We start from the raw sequence: 6,489 nt of genomic DNA on the forward strand, positions 1-6,489 counted from the left end.
CACCGTTTGTCTGCACCAGGGCCGGCCGCTCACAGCCCGGGATGCGCCTCTCCGCCGTACACAGGCCTCAGCTCCGATCACCACGAGGCCGGCCAGGCTCGGAGGACGCCGGGGCCGCGCCGCTGCAAAAATGCGGATCTCCGTCAGCTAGCGTCGAAATAGTGGCACCACCGGGACCAGGACAGCGAGAGGACCTCCGTCCACCCCTTTGACAGCGTGGATGGGCATCAGGTAGGGCAATTAACAAAGCTAGATGCCAGGCAGCGCCGGAGGGACTGAGATACACGTCCTCACCACCACCATCTTGGCCACGCCCCTACTAAATATTTTTAAATCAGTATTTAGCATAGAAAGGCCTCGGAAGTCGGCCATCGTCACCTCCAGGGATTGACTTGGTCAAGGGCACCACCAGAGCCTTGCTGGTTGTGGCCAGAAGTAATCCAGCCTTATAAACCTCCACATACATCTCCTCCTATCTGGGTGCCAACAGTCCCACAAATTCTGCATAAAACTCCAAGGGGAGTCCGTCAGGGCCTGGGGATTTGCCCATCACCTTTGCCTTAATATCACCTGTAATTTTCTAGACAGGGACCATGTGACCTTGTGCAACTACCACCTCTGCAGGAGGACTATGAAGGGCGAGGCAGTAAAAAAGCTGTGTACATGTTGCGGTAAGACAGGCCTCGAGAGGTCGATAGAGGGAGGCATTATAATCTTGAAACCCCGGTTGCAGTTGTGTAGGCCTCGTTCGCCCCCCGAAACTGCACAGCCCATTGTGACCGACGTCTCCTCTGGTTCTGGGGCCGCACATCTCCTGGACTGTTCTGCAGCAGGTCTGTCCCGGTAGGTCTACTCTCCAGCCAGGTCGATGCTTCATCTGGATCCTGGCGAAAGTGGGTCTTTCTGCCTAGCATTGACTTCAGCTTTGCCGGAAAGAATTGTGAGTAGCGGACCCCCTCTTTATGCAGCGCCCTCTTCACCTCCAGGAAGGAGGCTCGTTTGGCCTGAACGGCTTCAATAAAGTCTGGCCCCATAGGCATTTACCTGTTCCTCACTCAAAACGGGTCTGCCTTTCTTGCTCACTGCAGCAGTGAGTCCCTAAATTTATATTAACGGGCTTTGGCAACCATGGGCCTAGGTGGATAACCAGGGACTGGCGGCTGGGCAGGGAACCTATGTGCTCTTTCAAGGACAAAGAATGGTGTGAGCTGAGTTGGATCCACTTCTGAGCGCATATATTTTTCCAGGTAGGCCACCATGTTCTTCCCCTCTTAGCCCTCAGGGATGCCCACTATGTGCACATTGCTCCTCCAGCAGGGGAAGAGGGCCCAAGGAAGGTGATTTCGGTGAGGCTGGTAGGCGTCCCCTATTAGAGTCGGTCAACAGAAGGATAGAGCCACTGTAATTCAACTGCGTGTCACCTTCTGGGGCTGTCCAGACCACTGCAGTCTCTGCATTGGGCAGTGTGCCTATTGCAAACAGGAGCAGTGGCTCAGATGGGTCCCCATAAAGTGTCCTCACACTCTGAGGCGGCAGCCCCCCCACAGATACATGCACTGGAGGCCGATTGCACTCCTGAGGTTGCCCAGAGATCCTCTACACGGCTCAGCACCACCGGCGCCCCCACCCACGGGCCTTTGACAGTCGGCTCCCGCCAGCCAGCAAATGGAGGGGAAAGGGTCTCCTGAGGACGTCTTTGGGGAGTGGAAGTGAGAGTCCGCTACTCCGCAGTCCGCTACTCCATCAGCCAGTCCTCAGAGCCCGACTAGGAACCAGTCTTCCCATGGGGGAGAGAATCCCAAAAAAGGCTACCATCGGGTGTCCTCTACTGCTGTGAGTGTGTGGGCTGTGAGAGGACCCAGGATCCAAAGAGATTGAAGTAGGTTTCAGTTAGGCCGGCGTGGAGCTCCGAGTTCACACGTCAACCATGTTGCCCATCTTGGCTACGCCCCCTGGCGGCAGACTATAGATATGGCAGCAGTGCCTTTGCTTGCTCCCTCCTGCCTAACAGAAGGGGATATTCCTGTTCCCCCAAGAACGTCTGTAGTCTTCACTGCTGACAGCCAGATAGTGGGCCATAGCTGCGTCAGTTAAAATGTCTTTGTACTGGTCCGTGAACGGATCTAGCGTCTGCTGGGTGCCAGAGCTCAAAGATGTCATATAGTTCCATTTGTTCACCAGTATTGTTGTCTCTAAATGTCTCAGACTGAGTTCTCAGTTTCCTCCTTCCAAGGGAGTAGCCTGAAAATTAAAATACAACCCTCCTTGCACCATTCCACTAATGCCCCGGTTACTTACCGGTAATCTTCATTACACCGAGTCCTAGTCTTCCTCGCCACAGTAATCACTAATGAGCATCCTGCTCCCACAGAAACTCCAAGCAAAAGTTAACATACTAATCTCCCTATCCCTCCAACATGGCCCCCAGTGGCAACCACCAATCACATAAAAGGATACAAGATCCACATCACCACCTGTAAATCAAAGCCGCATACATGATGCCACAACAAAGGGCCGGGAGGGAAGGGAAACTATACTGTGGCGAGGAAGACTAGGACTCGGAGTAATGAAGATTACCGGTAAGTAACCGGGGCATTACCTCCTCGTCCGTCTTCCTCGCCACAGTAATCAATAATGAGCAGATACCAAAGCAATATCAGCTTCATGGATAGGAAACACAGCCCACACGCGGAAGGCAGTCCAACACAAAATACCAGTGACAACAACGGAGAGTGAAACACCTCAAGAAACACTGAGTACGGAACCAAAGAGGCAAAGGCAACATAAGCACCAACCCCAAGCCGGAATGAGAAAGAAGGCTTGAGGGGAAGACCAAGTGGACGCCCAGCAAAACACCCACGGAAATAACCTGAAAGGCGGCTCAAGAAACTGCCACAAAACGAGTGGAATGCCCCCGAAACGGACGAGAGGGAACCACCGACTGAAACAGACACCAAAAGGAGAGCCCCCCAAATCCACCGAGTGAGAGTGGAAGAGAAGGCAACAGCTCCAGACAGGGCAGCAAAAAGGACAAACAACATGCCACCACAGAAAATGCAGCCGTGCGAGTCAACAATACACCGAGGCACGCCACACACTTAAAAATGTGCCAAGGAGTCAACAGGAAGCAATAACTCCACCAATCGACCAAATAAAGAGCACAAGCAGGCACAAAAGAAGGAAGGGAACTCAAGAGCGCCCAAACATACAAAACACAGCACGTCCCCCAACATCAACTGAGCAAAGGGAACCCCATGCAATGCACCCAACACCACGGAAGGAACACCAGGGAGGAGAAGCGAAAAGATGAACCTCAAAGGCCCCACAGACACAAAAGGGAGACCAATAAAAACACCAAAGGCAGCCCCCCGAACATGGATGGTAGAAAGGGCCGGCCCAACCAACACCGATCCCCCAAAATATGTATCTGTGATCCGATCAAGAGCCAAACCCTAGAGCAGACACAAAATAGCAAAGGAGACCCAATGCAAAGCGAAAGACAATAAAAGAAGAGGGGCGCCCGCACAGCAGGATAAGACCCGCAACCCCAAATGAACAATCATTCAGGAACAGGGAATACATTGTGGAAAATTAGTACGGTCTGGTAAACATTATCTGCGCCATCTTGCCTTTTTCCCTGATGCCACACTTTTTGTCGTGCGCACCCGCCATTTTAGGTGCCTCGATCAGAACAACCCTTTTTGCATGCCACTGGCCCCCGGCATAGCCCTCCTCCCTCACAAAGCCCGCACTCTGACAACCCCCGCTCGCACATGCCTTGGGTCATAAACCCCTCTTCAGCGCAGCTCTGCCTCAGAACCCCATCCTGTCCCCAGCGCGACACCTCCCTTCCTTCTTTTTATGGTCCCAGGCCCTTTTTGATACAAAACCCCTTTTCCTGTGTGCCCGTTTGTCTTCCTCGTTCCCAGGCCGACACCTAGCTCTGCCGATACTGTTTATTGCCCCTCCCCGTACAGTAGAAAGCTTCCCTCATCAAAGGACCCTCGAGTTGATCAATGCCCCCACCCTATGAGATCCGATCAAACCCCCACATTCCGTGAACCGGCGGAATGTCCAGCTGCGCGATAATCATCACCTGTCGTGACCGGGGTGGGGACTTCTGCTGTATATGTGTGTGGGAACGGGCTTGGAGCGGGGATTCCGAGAATGTCTTTCCGTACATCAAAGCATTTGCCATGAATATGTTATATGTAATAAAGCAATAAAGCTGTGTATAAGAGGCCAGGCCTCAGAGATGCGGTTAGAGCACCTCAGAACGGTACCTGCTGTTTGAACTGATGTGTTCTCCTCCGGAGAGAATAAACCTTGTTTCCTGCCTTCCCGTCTCCAGCGCCTGCCTCTTCATTGATTAATAATTCGTGGGTTAAAGAGGCGATACCACCGGGCAAATATCGATTGTCCCTTGACCTTAGATTTAACAATATCACAAGAGCCATCCCAGAAGGAACACAGACCGGAACACCGGAAGAGGAACCAGAGGGCCCATGAAATGGAAGCAAAAGGAATGGCTACGCCCAACCAGGACACAACACCGCCACCAACAACAGAAGAAACCACAGGGCCGAAGTCAACCCGGAACTACCAGAGGCACCAATGCCCCATCACACCCAAACTGCAGCAAAATCGCCGGAATCAGGGGAACCAGAGGAAGGCAGACAACAGGCCCCTCGGCCACTCGAAGGACAATGCATCCATCCACCATGCCGATGGAAAAAGGCACAAAAGCACAGAAACAACGGAACGAGCAACGGACCGAATATGCAAACAAGTCCACCAACGGACACTCCAAACACGTTCGCAATGGCTGGACCATCACCCAGAACAGATAAAAAAGACCCCAAGGATGGAAAGATCACAAACAGACATGCTGCCATCACATACTCCCTGAATGGGAGAGAAACCTGCAGACAGGGAGTCCAACCACGACCCCGGCCCGGAACCAAGGAGTCGACAGAGGAAACCGAGGGAACAAACACCGCAGCCCTCCCAGCAGAGAGAAGAAGAACATGACAACATGAGAGCCTGTCCGGGCACCAACATGGTGAACCCACAGCAAGGCCGTAAAAAGGGCAAGCTACCCAAAAGGACAGGTCCCAGCACCATGCAAAGGGAGGAGCGAGAAATCAGACCCACGGACCACCAGCCTCGCAACCAAGAATCGGCCAGAGTAGGCTCCCCCAGGGCAACAGACAGGCACTCGCAGCGACCATCCGAGAGGGAACAAAACAGAAATGGACGACGTCAGAACAGACGTCCGACACTCAGCCACCAACTTGATGGAACGCATCACAAATTTGCGTGTCACCCTTGCGAAGGGGCCATGCAAATCTACTCTGTATCGTTCCAATTTTATTATATGTGCTGCTGAAGCGAGCACCCACACTAGGGAAGCCATCGGAACCCATAAATCGAAAACCAGACCATAGGGGTGTCAATGAGAAAAACAACATAACACACCATAAGAGACCACGGGAGAGTAGCCCAAGGCACCACCAACGAGTAGGCGGACAGCATATCCGGACCTCCAAGCAAAGCCACACTGGAGGGCAAGTCCCCGACACCAGGGACCGAAAACAGACACCAGAGGCAAAGTCAGTGTATGATGCCTGAACACCAAACCCAACAGCGTCCCAAGTGAGCCCCAACGTACACCCAAACCAGAGAAGGAATCAGGAAGCATCTGAGGTGCCAGAACCGCAGCAAAGACACGAGGGGAGGAACACAGGCCAAAAGGCAAACCAATATGAGAGGTGAAAAGGACAGGGGCATGGAGAGAAGCATCTCGCAAACCGAAGGGACCCATAAGCCCAATGAATGAGCAGAGGCAGGAACACCTCCAAGGACACCAACAGGTATGCAACGGAACCAAAACAGCAATCCAACCAAGGCAGATACAACACCGGACATAGGCCACCGTGAGACATTCCACCATCCAAAACAGAAACCAGTGGAAATCCATCATGGACCCGGGAAACAACAGGAAGGAACGGATGCATCGAAGAAGAACCCCAAGATCCGACCCCAGCAGAAAAAGACCATGCAGGTCCACAACTATCACCCTCACCATGACATGGGAAGGACCCGGAACACAGCAGGCCCTCATGGGAAGGGGAAGTGATTCCCGAACATGCAAGGCAGCCGCCACCGCAGGAACCAACATCTGCCGAAACAACGCAAGGCAAGGGACTGAGTCCATAGAACCAGAAGAACCCTCCGCGACCGCGGAAAAAGAATGACCACCAACACCACTATGGCAAGGAGGAGCACCCCAAAAGCGCACCATCACCATGGAAACCATAGAAAAGAGCCCCAGTTCGGGAGCAGCACGCTGCAGGCATGTCACTGTACGAACCCAAGAAGCGCAGCAATTAAAGTACATGATAACTATATCAAACAGCACTGCGACATACAAAGCAGAAGCCTAAACTGTGACGAAACCCGGGCTAGAACCAGGGACCCACAAACCCA

At 53.0% G+C, this 6,489-nt stretch overlaps 1 non-coding gene across 1 annotated transcript; it reads right to left on the reverse strand.

The window, feature by feature from the left end:
- Positions 1–5,291: 5,291 nt before the first annotated feature.
- On the reverse strand, positions 5,292–5,398 carry LOC144783529 (U6 spliceosomal RNA). Its single transcript, XR_013601487.1, has one exon. It is a non-coding gene; the product is annotated as a U6 spliceosomal RNA (small nuclear RNA).
- Positions 5,399–6,489: the final 1,091 nt, after the last annotated feature.

Source organism: Lissotriton helveticus, chromosome 9 (assembly GCF_964261635.1).
Source record: "Lissotriton helveticus chromosome 9, aLisHel1.1, whole genome shotgun sequence".
Taxonomy (NCBI): domain Eukaryota; kingdom Metazoa; phylum Chordata; class Amphibia; order Caudata; family Salamandridae; genus Lissotriton; species Lissotriton helveticus.